Here is a 20,126-nt window from a genome sequence, read left to right as displayed (position 1 = left end):
ACATTTGAAAGAGAGGGAAGGGGGAGAAAAATTCGAAAAACCCCTCAGCCTTGTCTGTCCTTCCAGCACCTCCAGCCTCAGCCCCAAGGAAAACTTATTGGCCTGGGCGAGACCGATCTGGTGGGGGCCAAAGACCGAGACTGACCATTCTTTAATAGACAAAGAAATCCCAGCCCAAACCGGGCTCTGTTACACCACGTCTCTCCGCCAAGCTAATTTCACTCCCTAAATCTGCGCTGCGGACACACAGGGGCACAAGGATCTGCATAATTACAGCCACAGCCGCTCCCCTTTTTAATAAACCGACATAATTCCCTAATAAACGTCCCCTTCCCCCACCGTCTCCTCTCCCCAGACCCCAACCCAAGGGAAAGGGGATCCGTGTCTTTTTACTGCGTTCCTTAAGTCTATAGATGAGCTCAGTTTGAAACGAGGTATTACAAGATTTCAGTGTTACAGACCCTTTATCTGAGCTACAGACACTTTCAGATCCCCAGCCCCCACCTCCTCTCCTTTTTGTTGTCTCTTCTCCTCCCGGGGGCTATTTGACAAAGGCAGTGTGTTAACTAACATTTTTGTTTAACTCAGCAACTTCTTTTCAAAACATACTTAAACCTGATAGCAATCTCTTGTACTTTTTTTTTTTTTTTTCTTCCCGATATGAAATTGACTCTGAACCCAAAGCGTTGGCTATTATTAATTATTTCTTTCTTTGCAGGTATCACGTATATAAATACATTGTTAATTTACAACGCTCCCCCCCCCCCCAATCAAACACATTCCAGTACACACAAAAAAGGGCGGGGGTGGGGGGAACGAAGAGAGAGGAGGGAAAGAAAGCAAAAACCCCAGATCTGATTCCTGGAAAGTTTTGTTCGAAAAGGAAATAAAACAACAATAACATATTGTATTTCAATTCTGCCCTTCACTGACACAGATTTGGCTTCCACCTACTGAAAGTGGGTCTAACGAGCAATGACCTAAGAGAAAAATCACAGCCGAATAGCACAGACATCTCGCTGAGATTTTGAGCTAAATATCGCTGTTCCCGATTGGCTTTTTGTTGTTGTTGTTATTGTTATTTTGGCTGGAGCCGCACAAAAACGCGCACCCGGACGTTACTATAAATAAAAGCCTTCCAGGTCTAAGTCTGCTGCCGGCGTTTCCTCCGGAGCCTTAACAGCCCTTTTTCAGCTCCTTTCTTGGGCAGATCGCGGGGATTAAATGCCCTGAACCTGAGCTCCTGGCCTTGGATGGGAAGGGAAAGAAAAAGGGAGAGGGAGAGAGAGAAAGGAGCGGGTGAAGGAGCCAGGCGCCCTCTGGGCTTTCAGAGGTCAGCGCTTTGACAGTGCTCTGACCTCCCTCCCCTCCCGGCAACCACCCCAGTGTTTATAAACAAAAACAGTCAGGACTAGCCCCAAACAATAGCAATTCACCAACTTCACAGGCACTTCACTAGCTCTTATGCAAATCAAGGAAAACGACCGCTTACCACCGCTCTCCCCCCTCCATCCCCTCCCGAAAGCCCAAGAGCATATTTCCAGCAGTGATATATCCAAGGGAAAAAAATGTACATTCTATCCTGGAAAAGGACAAAAAGGGACTTCAGGAATAAAACGGTTATGGTAGAAAGACAGACAAAAAGGGAGAAAAAGCCAATAAAACTACCGATCTTACTGCAGAAAGAGAAAAGTTATGAAATATTTATACCTAAATCCAGCAATCCACACTGCCAATAAAACACGAATCTTTGTTGTGTAGACAATACGCTAAACTACCTCTGCGACAAACAGCGATTATAAAGCAACCAGGAAAAGTTATTTTAGCCCAAGGAGCCAAGTTTTCAAAGAAAACGTGTGGATTTTACAGCTAAATAAAAGCCACCACCTCTGTGTTATCCGTAAAAACTACACATAAATTAAAAGCACCGTTAAAAGAAAAAACCTTCCAGCAAGCAAACTGCACATCTGATCTGACTTATAAAAGAGTATAATCAAAACCATCTTTAATTACAAAAAGCAGCAAGCGAAAACTAAATGAATCAATGCTTTCTCCCCAAAACATTGTCCGCCAAGGTATAGAAATGATAGTTCTATAGTCCTGCATTAAAGCGTAACTGAAACTCCACTGTTCAGGAATTGATTACGCGATAAGGAAAAAAGAAAAAAAAACGTAAAGGAAAAAAATAAAGGTACTAATGATTTTCAAACTTTTGTTTAAAAATGATGAAGATCAGAAAAGATTGGAAGAAAAGTTAAAGGAAATATACCTCAAGAGAAAAAAGACCATCTCCTTTTCTTCTTTGTCTATCAGTCTCCAGTTAAAGCATATGGAAAATGTTTTCAAAATGCCTAGATTTGGCACATTGTCATTGCAAAGAGAGGAGCGCAGTGATGCTGTTATAGAAAATGGGAAATAAATTCAGGATTGGGTGCTGCCTCCTTCAATGCGGATTTATCTAAGTTTAATTTAATATTCCGCAATCACTGTATGATCGCATATAATTCACCGAGATTTTTAAGGGCTTTGCCTAAATATGTTGACCACAGGCACAAAGTAATTTAATCAGATTATTTCCTTCTTTTATTTGTGTTTATTTTTCTCATTAGAAACACTTTAAATTGCAATTGTAAATAATAGAAATGATGGAATATTAGGTTTGAGGTGAACAAACGCTCAAAGAAGGCATTAGCTTTATTAAAATCATTCTGAACGTAAAATCAAAAAGCACAAAATGGTTGTTTGTAAAACACTAAACCTTTAATCGATTTATTGGCATTCCGATCGATTAGATAAACGGAAATCTATAGTAAACACAAAAGCATTTAGAATATTTTTCTCTCATTTATAAACAAAACTTTTCTTTTCAGTAGAAAAAAATGGTTATAAAACGACTAACAGGAAATTCTTCAGATATCAAATTACGATAATAAAATTATTTCCACATGGAAAGGGATAATGACAATGATGATAGTAATTATAATAATGAATAATTCAACAGCCCTTTGACATATATGGAAAAGCTTGGTTCAAAAAACAGCTTTGGAAGGGGGCTACTTTTAGGGTGTTTTTTTTTAAATAAAATTGAAATTTGAGGCTGAAATTCTTAGATCAAGGGGCAGTTTGGGTGCAAGTGCGAAAGTTGCGTTAATTTCTTCCTGCATTTTTCAGTCGGGAGGGTTCACTTTGACATAGCCCTTTAAATTAAGTTACCACTTATTAGCAGAAAATAAGTATGCAAATATGTAAGTTACCCCTGAAATTGTGGGGAAAAATTGTGTCTTCACACCAGGGCGATGGGGATAAGGACGCTTTACCTTGTAATTTAGATGGTTTTCCTAGCAGTGTACTTTCCAGATTACAGAGAAATTCTGCAAGCAATAATGTATTTGCCAATTTAAGTGAAAGAACACAATTTATTTAGGGGTGGAGGGTGGGGAACTGCAAGCCGGAGAAATGCAGCAATCAGGGCTTGTGGCATTCTGGCTGTGCGAAGAGGAAGTGTTGCTGTAACGGGTATTATGTTTATTTGATAAAGAAAATCAATGAAAGTGGCTGTAAAGTAGTTAGTGAGGCGTGTGTTTGGGACTCGGGTTGAATAGTGACTCCAGCGGGCTGGTCGATGAGCTCTAAGAGCTCTGGAAATCTAACCTAACCCTCAGAGTGAGCTCTCTCTCTCAGTGCTGCACCTTCCCTGGGCTGGGAGACTTCGGTTCTTGTCTCCTCCCTCTGTCTCCTTCCTTCTCTCCCCACATCCCTCCCTCTGTCCCTCCTTCCCTCTCTCCTTCTAGTTTTCCTTTCCTGCCTTCCTTCTTCCCATCCGCTCCAACCATTCCCTCTCCCTAATCTCTGCCATTCTCTTTCTCACTTTCATTCTCTCTTCCCATCTCTGCCGTAGCTCTTTCCTCCCTGCCCAGCTGGACCTCTAAGTTTTCCTGTACTCCTGGAGCCTTTCTCCTACTCTAATTCTCTTCCTCTTCTCTCAGCTCTCTGTATTCCTAAGCCTTTTTCGTATCTGTCTTCACCAACTAAATTTATATCTTATTTTGGATTGGTTCCTTCGGACATGTGCTGTATTAGTAATTATCCCTACTCATTTCCCTTTCACACACCCATGCCGAAGAGATGAGGGCACCACTCTCTTTCTTCACTTGGGATATTTTAAACATTGGCTAGTCTTCAGTGGTGCTTTATCCTAGACCTTGTGCAGCTATTTTCCCCCTTTCTCCCGCTAATCTTCATTCCCTCTAATTTACAACAGAAATGTTTCTCCTCCTCCTTTTGATTTTCTACTTTACAATTTCCTTTTGGGTATCTAAATAGTAGTATGTCCTTTGCATTTCCCTGCCCCCATGTTTTTCACGATTTCTCTTCAGCTCTTTTATTTACCCGGTTTCTAGGGGAATATTTCTTTCCCTAACAAGTTTATCTCCCTGTCTTTCAGCCCCAGCCTATAAAAAAAGGAGAGAAAAAAAAAAAAAAAAAGCGAAAAAAAAAAGTTGAGCTTGTGGCTCTTTTCTGCGAAGTAACTTGGTTTCAAACTTCTGGTTTGGATTATGTGTCATCATCTATTTTCTCTTATCGCATCCCCCGCTGCCCTCCCCACCCCCCCTTCGCTAATAACATCTTTAGTGTGGTCAATGTTAAATATGGCAGATCTCTGAAAAACGCCTTCTCTTACAGCTGTCTGCTGGAATTCATTACTCGCCCCCGTCTCCCCATCGCGAGGTGTTTGCGGAGCCTGGTGCGCAGAGAACCGCGGAACCCCCGCGGAACCTCCGCACCACCTCTGCAGCCTCTGCGGCTGCGGGGATGCGCAGCTGCCGCTTCCCGCTGCTGTCCCCCCGCCTGCCCGCAGCCGCCGGGCAGCGCCCCCGAGCCGCGGAGCCGGCGCTATGGCAACCTTGGCCACCGCGCGGGGACCGGCCGCTGGCGCTGCGCTCCCGCGGGGCCCCGCCGCAGCGACACCTCCGGCGGGGGCGGCCAGGGGCAGGCAGCCCACAGGCGGCGGGGGCGGAGTGGGGGGGTCCGTCCCCTCCGCGGCCCCGGCAGGTGCGAGGGCTCCGCGCCGGGAGAAGCGCTCCCCGCGCAGCTCCGCGCTGGAGGACACAAACCCCCCGCACTGCGTGTCCTCCGCTGGCGATGGCAGCATCCCCTCCGCGGGGAGAAGGTCAGCGCTCCTGGCTGGTCTGCTTGCCCTCGTTTGTCTGGGGGGCAGAGGGGCAGAAGGTGGGGTTTGGGGTCTGGCTCTTACTCTTTTTACTCTTGCCATCCCTCCTCTTATTTTACCGTTTTTTGGTTTTGTTTCTGTTTTTCTTTTTCCTTATTGTGCCCTGACTGCCTGGAGTGGGATCTAGATGACGGATCCCCCCGGTGAAGTCACTCACCTGCTGCCGGTTGTGATACATGCAATGTATGTCACCTTTGTATGGTCCTGCTTGGACCACATGCACTTAACCTGCAGTTTGTTGATGGATTTGCTTTTCTTGTGTATAGTGAGTGCTGGAATGAACAAGCATTTCAAAGGGTACCACTAAAGCTGATGTTTCAGGCCTGCCCTGTGTTTTAAGTAAACCTCAAACCAAGGAAATTATTGTCCCGGGTCAAATGTCCTTACACTGTCCTTTGTTTCATTATTTGGATTCTTCTGGTTTGTTCTTGTGACAATTATTTTTAAGAAGCCAGAGGAAGAAATCTAATTTATTAATTTCATCCGTATTGACTGAGACATTTTCACTGTTTTACATATGCCTGGAGTTATGTTTAGACTTACTTTAGATTATAGGTTACATACACAAAGTGAAGAGAATGGGCCCGATCCTGTTAGTTCCTTCTTGAGTGAGTAAACGTAGATCTGCCCCATTGTCAGAAACTCCTGGTGCTGTCAGGGCCTGCATTTGGTGTGAAGTCTGATAAAATGGCTTTACCTGTTCCAGGCACCTATAAGGCTACCCAAAACAAATGTTGTCACCTAGCTCATATAATTCTGGTTTGCTAGAAGCATGCTATATGTTTTTTGAACTAAGCTTCTAATAGCTATAGCTTTCTGCTTTGCCTAAATGCGCTTCAGGGGGAAATGTTGGGCTTTACTTTAAACGTTTCACAGTACTGACACAGGCACAAGAGGAAATTAATATTTTAGATAGTTTCAGACAAAATACAATCCACAAACAAGGCAGGCAATATCATCCCAAAGTCTTATTAACTAAAACCCAATGTAGAAGTGTACAGTTTACAAATATTTGCCCAGGAACTTAGACTGTTAAATTCTGTCAATATCTCCATCACCCCTGAAATTATTGCTCACCTATATCCACAGTGACCCCAAATTGTCAGAGAGAAACCTGCCAGTTGTAAATCCACACGGGGCTACAAGAGGATTGCAATTTATTATAAAACAGAAATGTTACTAAAGGGAAAATTGGTGCCTATTCCCAAATCCACATCTGAAAGGAACACACTTTCCAGAAATAAAGACCTTACAAAGGTTTTTTTTAACATTTCTTTTGAGATAGCATCACCATATTAGGTAGATTATATATATTCTGAATTCTTTTTAACCCACTATCAATATTTTAAAAATTGCTTAAAAATAAAATTCAACAGCACCTAGAAAAAATCAAAATATATGCTGATATTGCAGACTTTATGCATGACAGTACATTATAGAATAGCCAATATAGAAATACTTTTTCCTTCTTTCTCCTAAATGGTCTAGCTAGGAATAATATTCTCGCTTCCCTCCGAAATGATATTAATGAGTGCAGAAATATTTTGTTATAATTTAAAAGAGGAAATGAAGGACTATTATAAAGCTAAATTAAAAAATATGTCTTAATATTCTGGAAGACAAATACGGAATATACGTATTTTGGGGGAGATCTTGTATGTGACGTGGAAAGAGCTTCTTTTAAACAAGTGTGTATGTACATTCCTTCAGATGACAGTGTGTACACTGTAGTTAGAGTCATAGGATTTTTGATCGTTCAGTCTACTTATTTTTAAAAGAAAAATAGTGTAATGTAAGATACGCATACACAAATTCAAAGAGCATCTGAAATGTATGCATAAAATAATATCAATTTAAACATCTAAAATGTTATTGATTATGAAGAAGTGTTTGTAAAGCACCTAATTCTAAAAAGGTGATCACACGATTTTTTAATATTTACTGCCCAAATAAACCTGAGAATCTAAAAAGATACTAACCTGCATACACAATGTGGACAACTTTCCCCTTTCAGTTCATTTCTGGTGTCAGTAATAATAAGGAATGCAGGAAATATATTCCAGTCTCTTGTCCTTAAACTTCTTTAAAATTATGTCTTCATAGAGACATCCTTAGAAATTAGAAATACCCTAAGAATCAGTATTTTTAAGCAAATAATTATTTTAGAACTGAATATATGTGCCATTTTCCTTTCTTTTTCAGTAGAAAGTTGTGAGTATTAATTGATAAGATTATTGTCAGTAAAAAGAAAGAAAAAACCTTAAAACTAAAACTTGCTGTAAGGAACAGATATATATATCTTTTACATATATGCTAAAATATTTAGTTCTTCTTTTAATAGAAAGCCTTCATAAGTTATTAAATTGCACCTGATCCAGTTAATAATGAAGTTAACTACCGGCAGGTAAAATGCTGTTTTCTGTCTAAAATTTATACTTTAGCCCCACAATCACTTCATATCCCCGTTCCACATTTCTTTTGTTAACATGACGTTACTCAAACTTTATTTTGGGACTATTGTAATAAGTAAAACATACACACACGTGTGTGTATACACAAACACACAGGAACTGTTAATCTGTCCCTTTTTCTTGGAAAAATATTTGTGTGTAGCTATATATCTAGATGCATATGAAGGTTCACTTAGTTTTTGGCTTTGGCACAGTAATTAAGGTAGCAGGATTCAGATACGGTTTAGTGCTGAACTTTCAAAATTTAACATTAGAGCTCCTGGTTCATCTACAACAGGATGGATACTGTCTTTATAGAGTTCATTCTTGACCTTACCTGAGTAAGTACTTTAAGTTAAAGTATGAGATGCACCTACAGGGGTAATACATTGAGTTTAATAGGAAGACAGTTAATAACCTTTTTTCATCCTCATGCACTATCAATCATGGCTGTCACCAGTCTGCTGAATCAAAGCAAAAGTGTTCTTCACAGATGACTGATTAGAAACGCAAAATCACAAGATCCATCTTCATGGTCACTTTTATTATAGTCATTTTTAAACTGACAGCAACCTGCTCAGTTTCAGCAGACTGGGCATCACAAATAGTGTCACTCAGTGCAGCTAAGCATGAGAAGATGCTGGCTGGATTATACTTAAAAATAATTAGGCCCAAAGCCTTTTGTGGAAGCAAGAAAAAGGATTTTCTTGGTTCCAGCCCCATCTTTTCAACACCAGCAGTAGCCTACATTTTTACAGTGGGCTACTATTGGAAAATATTTTCATTCTTCCACTTCTAGTGAATTAATCAGTTTTACATGTCCCTTGGATAATTTTTAAAAACAATACCTTTGCTGGTAATGCAAGCAGTCAGTTTTGATAGAACCACTGTTAAGCGTAGGCTTAACATTGCATACAGCTGTTTGTGTAGTGCGGTGATGAACTGCTGGTTTCCAGCCTTCTGAGGAATATTGCAAAATATAATTACCTTGTTAACTAGATTTGTTTCAATAATATTGTCTTCTGTTCAAATAAACTAGTGAACAGTTCAACAGTTTAAGGTTATTTATAAACTAAATAGGCTCCAGCAAATTTAAAATCAAAATGATACAGGCAAGAAGTACAGGGGGAAAGAGGGAGAGACAGAGGGAGGTAGCACTGACACTGTAAGGTGTGCTTCCAAAATGCAGTGAAATCTAATATAAGAAAAGGTATTCAGTAATGTTGAAAAACAAAAGGTATTTTTGTAGAAATATGGTGAATACTGAATTTGTATTGTGGGTTGCATTCTTTAAGCTTTGTACACACTAAGATAAATTGTGTAAATTGCTATTGACTCCAAAGGGTATTTTACCTGTGTGAAAACTGTAGGATTGGTTCCTTAATGTAAATAAAAACCTTTCGCAGTACTTAATGCTGCTTAACATGGGTAAGAAAAGAATAGATTCTGATTTGGAATTTTGATTCCAGGACTGATGGAGTGAGAAAACAGCTAAGACTAATTTTTAAATTAGGTGGAAGCTAAATAGAGCTCCCTCAAAACCCTTCAAAATGTTTTCCTCTTCTTAAAATTAAAATTCCACTTCATCTTGTGAACACAAAATAACATATTACACCAGCTGAGTGTCATTTTAAAATTATCTTTAGAATTCCGGAGAAATGGTGCATCTGGTTTGCCACTTAACTTTGAACTCCAAAAGGTTGTCTTATTAGGAAGCCTGATTTGTGGGGCTGTGATCCCTTTACTATGGCTCAAAGGGCTTTAAGAGGTGTATATCTAAACCTTTCCTTTAAAACACGTTTGCTAACTACAAGTGACTTCAGGGGGATGCAGTATTGGACCTTTTTCACTTGTAGTGTCCCTTCCCACTCTCCTCTCAAACCGGAGGGCAGGACTTTTGTCAAGTAGTGCTCTTCCAAAAGGCAACGCTGTTCATTTCCACCCTCAGACTTTCCTTTTCTACACACAAGCACACACTCAGTTGATGAAATGAAATGCAAACATGCAAACAAACTCTCATAGACATACACACAAAAAGCATGCTACATACATGTTTTCAAAACTCTACAACATGAATTGGCACACAACCACTGCTTCTTGGCTAGTTATGCTGCCGTATTTATCCCAAGCTAGTCATGCCAGGAGAATATCTTTAATTAAAGTATCTTTAATAGTTTACAATATTTCTATATAACTGCGTAAACAACTGTGAGAGAAAAGAAGGAAAGCAGGAATTAAGCATTTTTTTTGTTCAGCTGAGATTCACATGCTCTGTAAAGAGTTTGATTTTATTTTTTTTTCAGTCAATGCTTATCTTAAGGGTATAATTAGCATTTGATAATATGGCCCCATGTAAAGTCTCTATGTTTGTTAAAGTGATTTTAACATGCATCTCTATTTTCTGGTGAAAAATTGATACACTAATGCTGAATGACATCTGTCTGAAAATCAAAGAGGCCAAGTATGTCTGAATTTAAGAGCATTAATGAAAAGCTAATCAAGCAGAGAAACTAACAAAATCTACTGATAAATAATACAATAATATTTTAACAATGATGCTTTTTGGGGGAAGACAATGTTATTTAATTATTATTTTTCTTCCTGTTAGGTATTTTAGATAGTATATTCTCAATATAAATAGCTAAGGAAACTTGACTGTAAATTATTCATGTGTACATTTGTGTGTAGTGAGGACCCATTTTAAAGAAATCCTGACAACTGAAAGTATGAGTATCTACATTAAATAAATGAAATAATGCATTTTTTTTTGGCTACAAATACTTCCAAATTTCAAGTAAAAAACTTGTCCTTTCTCCTAAATATTAAATAGTACGAATTTACTTCCTAGCATTTTCTTTTTTTCAGGTCCAGTTACCATTTTAAGACAGTATGGAAAAGATGACCAGTATAGCTTAACTTAAGCACATAGTAAATCCACGTATCTATAATAATGGGCATAAATAGAATGAGCAATGGTGAGATTTTTTTTTTTCTGTCACAATGAAGGAAAACACGGGTAATAATAATTAGATATTTTTAATTCCTTAAGAAAACAGCTGCATCAACCTGACTTTGTAAACTTGTAGAATGCATATGTTGTTTTACTCTATATGCTGTATCTTCCTAAAAATGCCGTATTGCTCCTTGTGTGGTTATTTACTATATCATTACACATGCTTATATAGAATATTTCTTATATGTTGGTGTATAACTTAGAGTTAACTTTAAAAGACTAGGATTTTTAGAATTGAATTTTGAGTTAACTGTATTTCCAACTACAATTCTATCTATCAATCCTTATAAGACATGGTTGAAGTAAGTACTAACATGCTATTAGTTCATACTATCTTTTCACACAAAATGTTACAGTAGAACTATTATTACATATTTAGGTACTGAATGCATATAAACATTTTGTAAGATTTCCAAAGATGTAATTTATATTATAAACAAGTAAAATAATTTGCTGCTACTTTAGCAATTATTAATGTAATCAGAAGAGAATAATAGTTAAAGGTAGGTACATGCACAGAAAGCAGCATCTGAAGGACAGCATAACTCTTTTTTTTTTTTTAAAAATAAGCGGACCTACTCAAGTAAATAGACCAAACAGTGTCTGGAAGATTTCTCTTTCCAAGTGCACTTATCCTAAACATATTTAGACCCGTGGAAAAGAACCCTCAAATCCTTCAACAGTAAACACAGAGCAGCAGACACAAACACTAGGAATTCCCATACCACACCTGCCTTTTTGCTGCCCGAATATGCAGCTGTTTCTGTCCTCATTGCATTTTTTTTTCTTTTGGTTTTTGAAATATTCCTTGTAGAAGCTTAGAGAAGGGAAAAGGCTTTTCTATGAGTGTCAGCTTGCGATAAATGTGTGTATGTGAGTGAGAGAGAGTGTGTGTGTGCATACAAAGATGTATTAGGAAGGCGAGACTGGTCATCTTTCAGCATCTCTCTCCTACCTGGGGTTCTGAACCTCAGCTACCACTCACTGAACTTTAAAGGGAAAAGATCATGGAGCAGAGGTCATGCAAAACGCTTCTGTTTTTATATTCTAATTGCCAACATTTAGAATAAAACCTATTGCCCGATATTGATACTGCCAGTGGCTAACTAGTTACATAATTTTCACCTTCTGTCAAAAGTATTTGATTGTGTACTGCTAACTCAGCCAACTGATCATCAAGACCTATAAAGATTCTGTGTTTTTCCTCTTGTGTTTTCTAAAACATTGATCACATATTATAAAGCAAAGATTTTTCTTTGTCTTTATACTCCCAGACCTCTTTTTTGCCTCTTACAAAAGACAGCAGCCATGAATCCTTTCAGGTTGTTTATGCATTTCTGCTTTACAAGAGTAACACATTACAGGAAAAGTGCAAATATTTCTTTGTGAAATAGAACAAAACCAAATATTCTTCTTCCAAAAATTAGGAACGACACCTATTTTTATCCTGCTGCTGAAGGATGCAACTGGAAATTGTAGTATAGACATCGTGGATATGCTAAATACACTAAAACATGTGAGTCTAAACCAGATTGAAAACAACAGAAGAGCTGTCTCATTTATCAAACAACAGATTCAGGGATAAACACATATACATTGTTTTTCTTCTATCTTTTAAATGTAGTCTAAATCATAGTTTAGGTCATAGTCTGGTAGTCTAAAAGGAAAAGATTATTTTCATATAAATGTCCAGCTAGGGTTTTAGAGCTCTACTGTGGAATGCAAAAGCGGTAAAAAAATATTGCCCAAATTTCCTTGTCCTGATGATAAAAGAATAGTTTAGGTGTTACAGTAAGGTGTTTTTTTTTTGTTTGTTTGTTTTTTTTTTTTTAATATTTGATCTTTCTTGGTACTTTTTATTCTAATTTAACTGTATTTGGACCCTGTTTTCATCTTTATAAAGTACTAGGTTTTCCTTCTTTGTAAGCTGTTCTCCCATAGTGCATCTTAGTTTAATTCATTTTTAGCGAAAGAAACACCCAGGTTCAATCTGGAGACCTCCTTCCAACATAATTTAGCTAGACCTTTTCTTAGTAAAGGTTTTCTGGTTTTCATTTTCACTTCATATTCTCAAATAAAAGATCCTTTGTTGTCTACCATTTGATTGGACTTAATGAAAAACACTCCATTTTAACTTAACAGTATTTGCCTTTGAATTTATTATATTTAAGGACACTGTCAAAAATCAAGCATTTAATCTCAGGTTTTTATACTTAAAATTATATTACTATCATATGGTTCAATGAGGTGATGTAAAAAGTATATTGAATAGATTTCAAAAAGAAAAGTGAAAAACTAGCCTCATTTTAATATGAAACTAAATACTATGGCTAATGTGCAGATTGGGTATGGTAGTTGACGTTAAAGACTAACATGTGACAGGGTGCCAACAGCTGAATTGTGCAGTATTGACTAAATGAGGTTCACTGATTTGTATTGAGGCTAATATCTTCTTTAAACAATTCCGTGTAAATTGTGCGTATAAAGTCATTGGAAGCTATTTCTCAGGACAGCCTCGCTGGCTAGCTACCTGCTGGAGTGAGGAAGATAATCAATAGAAAGAAATAGAGCTGAGCATGAGACTAGGAAGCTTCAGAGCAGTTAGTGCTGATAAAAGTAGATGATGTCAATATTTGGGAATAACACAACTCTAGGATAACAGACAAAAGAGAAGTGCATATGTTGTAGAGTGTTCAAACAGGGACAGAATTAATGCATAAGTGGCAGATGTTGCCCTAGGCTGCAAAAGACATTATTTATTCGAGGTATTGTTAAATTCCTAGTGAAACACCACTGCTCAATATAGTATACTAAAATTATATCTAGCAATGAGAGAGTCAGAATACTTTTTACATGAGTAGAAATTCTTAGATATAGAGAAGCTGATGTACTGTCTTGATACGGAGCATTTTCCACAGGTCTCCTTGACCTCACAAGAAAGACCCTCTGTCAGAAATGAATACTGCAAAAACTCCACTCAGTGCTTTCTAATTAAATGGATATTTACTATTAATATTTAAAATATTAACAAAAATCAAAACGGTAGGGCATAATTTGGCAGAAATCAGTTGTTTTCCTGTAAGTATGTAGACATCCCTGAGTCCGCACTTCCCCCCCCCTTTTTTTCTGTGTTTAAAGATTATCGAAACAAAAAATTCCCAATGCTCATTCAGAATTATAATATGGTAAATGCTTTTAGCCGTGGTGTCCTTATTGGTAGTGAAGTATTGGTATATTTTTGCTAATTTAATAGTAGAAATCAGTTTTCCTCTTGCTGTCAGGCGGCGAATTTTTGTTCTTCTATGCTGATCTTTCTGTTGATGTATTATGACATAGTCTGTCAACATGAACAGATATGTGAAAGGGAGATTGGGTGACTGAGACATGCAACCTGAATATGGCTCCTCTTGAATTTTAAGCATATTATCATGTTTGGATACAGTCAGTAGAAATGTAGGATTTTCTTTTTTTTTTTTTTCCTCTAAAGAAAGCTATTATTTTGATGTAATTTAAGCAAAAGCAAAACAGGTGGACTATGACAAGGTCCTAAAAGCAGAATGAATGAGGTAACTCCAAAACATATGCATGAGAGCTTAAAAAGCTTTCACATCTAAGTTAAAAGCCCTTTAAAACTACCATTTGCAAAATGTAAAACTTTTTTTTTGTGTGTGTAAGAATAACCAATTCAGGCTTATCTGGTTATTAAATATTGCTATTTTAAAAAAATTAAATAATTCCACAAGCTTTACATGTTTTTGTTGTCACAGATGTTTTTATTGTTTGGTGTTAGATATCTGGATTACATCAAGTGGGTGATTACTATGTCAGCTAAAAAGGTCAAGTTCCATACTTTTTATTTCAGACCATCATAAAGAAACCTTTCTATCATGGCACGTATGTCTATACTGTAGACCTCTCCATACTCACTTTGAAAAAAGCTTCTATCTGACACACGATTTAACAAGAAAGAATTTAATATTTTGGTAGTTAATGCATTGTTAATATTCACATATAAAATAAATGCTTGTGTACTGAAATAACTAACTTTTTCACAATAAGTTTCTCATTAAAATATCAGATTTAATCACTAAATATAAAATTTATAGCCCTAAGGTTTGTTATTATTAGAGTTCTGTGCTGTAAAAGCCTTCTTATACATTTTTTCTCAGGTAGCTGTTCTTTATTTGTCATACGTGCCATCATTGTATCTTAAAATTACAGGAATATATAAGATTCCTATTTAATACTTAACTCTAAAGAAATCTTCATTTCAAATAAAGCACGCATTTTGATTTGGGACATAGTAAAAAAATCTTTAAAGATATATACATCAACTAATTTGTTAATCTTGTGCCACTTTTAGCATTTGTCACACATATAGACCAGGAAATTGGCTCCATCTCATTCTAGCTCTGTGTTGAATTAAAAATCTCTACTGCAAAGAAGAGCATGATGTGGGGAAAGAATAAATTTAGTTCTTTCTTTAGTAATGCACATATATTTCCATACATTTCACATCCTAAGGGAGACTGTGAATGCATTCAATAAATACAAAACTGTAATTCCAGGAAGAGGGAAATTTTATATTATAAATTTCACGTAGTACTTTGTTCTTAAAGAATCTGCAATTATAAATGTCATTATGCTTTTATTCTTTTATAAAATACAGGATATAGGAAAAAAATGAAGGCATTGAATTTTAGGGTCATTGGTATTTCTGAGAGTATTAGGTGGTTTAGAACAAAACCATATATATTCAACTACGGCACTTGAAAATTAAGAAAATATTAGTTATCTCCAGCCAAACTAGTTCTACCTTACATATCCTAAAATCAAAATCATATATGTAAGCATTTATGTGGAACAATTGTCTATCTTCACCTTATATATTAAGGTCAGTGAAAAGAGCAGTTTATGGATAAAGGGCAATAATAAAGAGGTAGCCTTTAAACATGATTAGTTGGTGTCTATTAAAGATGTGTTAAAATGACATATATACTGCAGGTGAAGGAAATTACTAACTCCTACTAAGGATGATAGACTTGCTATATGTGTATTTCACAATACCTTTAAAATATTTGCAAATTTGACTGCATTCTGAGGAGACAGAACAATGTGGTAGATTTATGAGGGTCTGATAGAAAAAGGGCTAGGAAAGATTATGGCGTACTTGTTTAGAAAAACTGAGAACTGAAGGTTCCTGATTTACGGTGATGTATATCTAGATGAAACTATGGTTTGCAAATTGCCTAGAGAAGCTATCTTTTATTAAGTGTTTGATAGGTGCAGAAATGTACTTATCTATTCTAAAACAATTTAGGAATACTGACGCTGTATTTGCAAATACAATTTTAACATTTTTAGATTTTCTTAAATATTTTCATTTTTACAGTCACCTCACCCAACCCTGCTCTGAATGTCCGTGCCTACTGAACAAGGCATACGGTCAGAGAAGTTTTGTTGCATTCTTTCAGTTTCTCAGCACAGTGGTATTCTGAGATGGTCTCTGTACTACAGGACTAGGAGAGGTCAAACCATATCACAGAATCACAGAATGTTAGGGATTGGAAGGGACCTCGAAAGATCATCTAGTCCAATCCCCCTGCCAAAGCAGGAACACCTAGATGAGGTTACACAAGAAGGCATCCAGGCCGGTTTTGAATGTGTCCAGAGTAGGAGACTCCACAACTTCCCTGGGCAGCCTGTTCCAGTGCTCTGTCACCCTCACTGTGAAGAAGTTTCTTCTCATATTTAAGTGGAACCTCTTGTGTTACAGTTTGTACCCATATCTTAGGCACTTTTTATCTTTTTCAACAGATTATCACAGTATTTGACACATTCTATGTCTTAACATTTAGAAAAGGGAAAGAAAGTGTTATTAATTCCCAGCTTTCACAATTAATGCATTTCCAAAGGCTTTCAACTTTGATACTATGTTGTGATACCATTACACGTTTATTTCGAAACTAGACAAGGAGTAACAGAGAAGGCATGCAGTGTTCTACCAAACACTGTAAGATTTATTGCAAAGAAAGCCTGAAAGACTGGCAAGTTCCCTACTCAGGTCAACTTTGCTTGTTTTATTCCAGCTGATACAAGGTAGATGACTTGCCTAGGAGAGGGGGACAGGCTGGCTTTGCACTATTATTTTTGGTACATTAACTTCCTCTTTCTTTAGGAGCTGTTACTTTTTAATCGTATTTTAAATCATTATTATCATAGTCAGTACAATTCTACCTTCATAATTCACATTTTATTAATGCAATTAAAATTGGTATTTACTGATGCTTCAGGAACAAAATTATGAATTTAATATCAATTTAACAATGGATGATGCTATGCATTCTGGTTCTGTCAGCATATTTTCAAGCCATGTGAATGCATTACACAAATATTAGGCTATATTTTACACAATAATCTACCTATTAGGTGGGAAGTTTTGTCAGGCTTGTAGGTACACTTGGTAACCAATTATATATAGAAAACATGTTTTTTTTCCACATGTAGATATGGAAACAGGATTAAAATATCAGCACTTTTAAAGATTTCACTGGCTTCTAACAATAGCGTAATAAGTACTATGTGTTAATGTAAGCTTTTGGTCAGCAAAAGAGAAAACAAAGTTTATGATCAGGTAGCTGTTTACACTTTCATTATGAATACATGTTCAGTGCATTGATAACTTTACCAAAGGCTCTCTGTGTTATAACATTTGAAGAGCTGTACATCTGTGATAAGCAACATGCACCAAAACATTTCTGTCAGTAAATAGAATAGTTTTCTTAAATCATTAACTCATCAGATCAGGGCAGGGATGCCTGGATCTTTCCGGATGTTTGGATGGTGCCTAGCATAATATAATGTGCACTAGAATATAAGGAAATAATTGGCACTTGTTAGTTATAAGCAGCACTTGTTAGCATAGGCTTTCTAGCATGCCAACAAGCAATTAACCTCGGCATCAGTCAATCACCTTTTCCTAGTTAACTCGCATTACACTTTGGGGACAGCTGCCATCTTCTTGTGGAAAAATACATGTAACTATGCCCCTAACTGTCATGTGAGTTTTAAACCAGTGTAACTTTATTCTATTCAAAAGAGTTAGAGCTTTCTAAATAGGAGGGTAATCAAGAAAATTATTTTTCTTCCATGGCTGTGAATTAGGAGTAAGTGCACTTAATTCATTGGAACTACATCTGTGTAAAACTGTGGCACTGAAATCAGAATAAATCTTTTCTTTCTGTACCTAAGAGGTGAAAGTGTAGTACTGTACATAAGTCAATCAAAGTAATGACGTTGCTTAGCAATGTAAATGCAAAAGAGTAGATTGCTGATGCCAAGAAATTTGCACCCACGTATTGCACCTGTCAGTGAAAGTGAGGTTGCATTGCAACTGCAGTGTGGAATTAATGCCCTAATTAGAGACTTTTTCATCTCTATTAGATATGCCTGACAAGACAATATGGTGAGGTTGTTTATTGGCTCATCATTGCTATAGGTGGCAGAAGTAGCTGGTTTTGCTCTTTTTCATTCTGTTTTTCTAAGGCCTAGTAAATACTTTCAATCTATTTTTGATAGAAATAGATCACCATAAGAGAGTTTATGTGTGTTATTTGTGTAGATCAGATAGGTTGATGGTGGGTTAATATAACTATTTTCTTCCATTTCCCTACATGTAAGAGTGATTTTCATGTAAGAAAAGTATGGACAGACTGAACTGTGATTTAAAGCAGATCATTTTATTCCAACAGTAGGAAGTTACTTCTATAAATGACAACTTTTTTCTTTTGATAACTTCAGTGAAATACAGAGATGACACCTGTATGAAGCATTATTTTTAGAAAGAGTGGGACACTTCTTGTCCCCTGACTATCAAAATGACATATAAATACAATTTCTTTTACTTTTTTTTTTCGTGAGTTTTGTGACTTGTGCCTTGGTGTGTGACTGTGACGCGCATTTTTTGTTGACAGATACGAATAAGGTATGGAGAGTGCTAAATAAAAGTATGCCTGGTCCAAATAGGGAGAAATATACAAGGATAACTTAGGGGAAAAAAAAAAAAAAAAGAAAGAAGAAAAAGTGGATTCACTGTAAACTGATTTCTTCCTAGTCAGTCCATTTGGGAATAAGCAGATCACCATGGAATATTTTTATAGTGAATGGTGGAAACAAAAATGGAGAAAGCTGAGGCCTATATGGTATTTTCACACTACACTTAAGAGTTTGCATACTCATTTCTGAATAAATAAATCTTTCATTTATGAATTGAAGTCTACTGAGTAAACGTACAAAAGCCATTAAATAAGAATTTACTTTTGTTTCACAGAAGTTATTATTGCTTAAAATTCTTCATCTTTCAAATTCTTTTAGGAATGTTTAAAGCATGGACTTCTTAATTGATTTTATTTATTTCAAATAATCACTGTAGAAATCATCCTGAGGCATATTCTGATCTCAAGTCACTTTACACTGGATTAAGTCCCCCTGTTCTTATTAAGTTCTTATTACTAGTTGGGCATTACCTTAGTGTTGCTAGTCACTTGTCAAAGATAAAATCATCTATTTGTGAAAGAGTCCTATGAAAGCAAAATATGACTACATTTAGTTTGATCGTTGCTAATACATTTTCTTCAAACTGTTTCTTTCATAGCTAAAAATCACAATTTTCATCTTGCCCTAAGCTTCTGGCCACTTTTCTTGGTACCAGAATTTATAATCCCTGAGCCACTCATGAGTGCAATCCCTAGCCTCTTTGCTGAGTTACTACTTAAATTAGTTGGGTCCACTCTGATTGATTTGGGCTAGGGAGTGACTATGTGAGCAGCTTAACTGGTAGCTCGGAAGAAGCAGTGACCTCCATCTGGGGACATTCAGCCTGAACATACTGAAACTGCTTCCTCTGCAGCTAGGACAGTTATGATCAGAAAGCATAGTTTATAAGAACATGAAACGCTCCATCATGTAAATGCAGAAACACAAAAATATCATGTACTTACTGCAAAATAATGATGTGACTTTCAATATTTTTCAATTTTTATTTTTATTTTTTATGTTAAGTGAACTTCATGGTGCAACTGCAGTAGAATAGGAAGATATATGAAGCTCATTATTGTGTATAACTATTATGTGCATCAAGATAGCAAAATGTTTTGGACTGTATTTGTGCTTAAACTCTTAAACACTACTGAAAACTGTTCTTGAAGAGGAGCTGGTTTATTTGGATTAAAATATGTTTCAGTAGTGTGATTAATCAGGTAAGAGCATGAAGAAAATTGAGAGGAAGTAGAACCCCATGAAGCAGAAGGACCTGTCCTCACTGGTGAAGATGAGGTGAGAAAATGTTGTGCTTTGGTATAAAACATGTTTTCCAGTAGTGTTTCTGGTGAAATCAGTTTTGTGGAGCAGATCTATGATGATCATCGGTTCTGTA

At 36.7% G+C, this 20,126-nt stretch overlaps 1 long non-coding RNA gene across 1 annotated transcript in view; it reads left to right on the top strand.

Annotated features, from left to right (window-relative positions):
* The window catches only part of LOC110363797 (uncharacterized), a 39,578-nt gene that overhangs the window by 5,561 nt on the left and 13,891 nt on the right, over positions 1 to 20,126 (top strand). The gene's annotated exons all lie outside the window — the stretch shown is intronic.

This window comes from Columba livia, chromosome 2 (genome assembly GCF_036013475.1).
Source record: "Columba livia isolate bColLiv1 breed racing homer chromosome 2, bColLiv1.pat.W.v2, whole genome shotgun sequence".
NCBI classification, from domain to species: Eukaryota; Metazoa; Chordata; class Aves; order Columbiformes; family Columbidae; genus Columba; species Columba livia.
The sequence above is the reverse complement of the archived record's forward strand: the minus strand, read 5'-3'. Positions and strand labels throughout refer to the sequence as shown.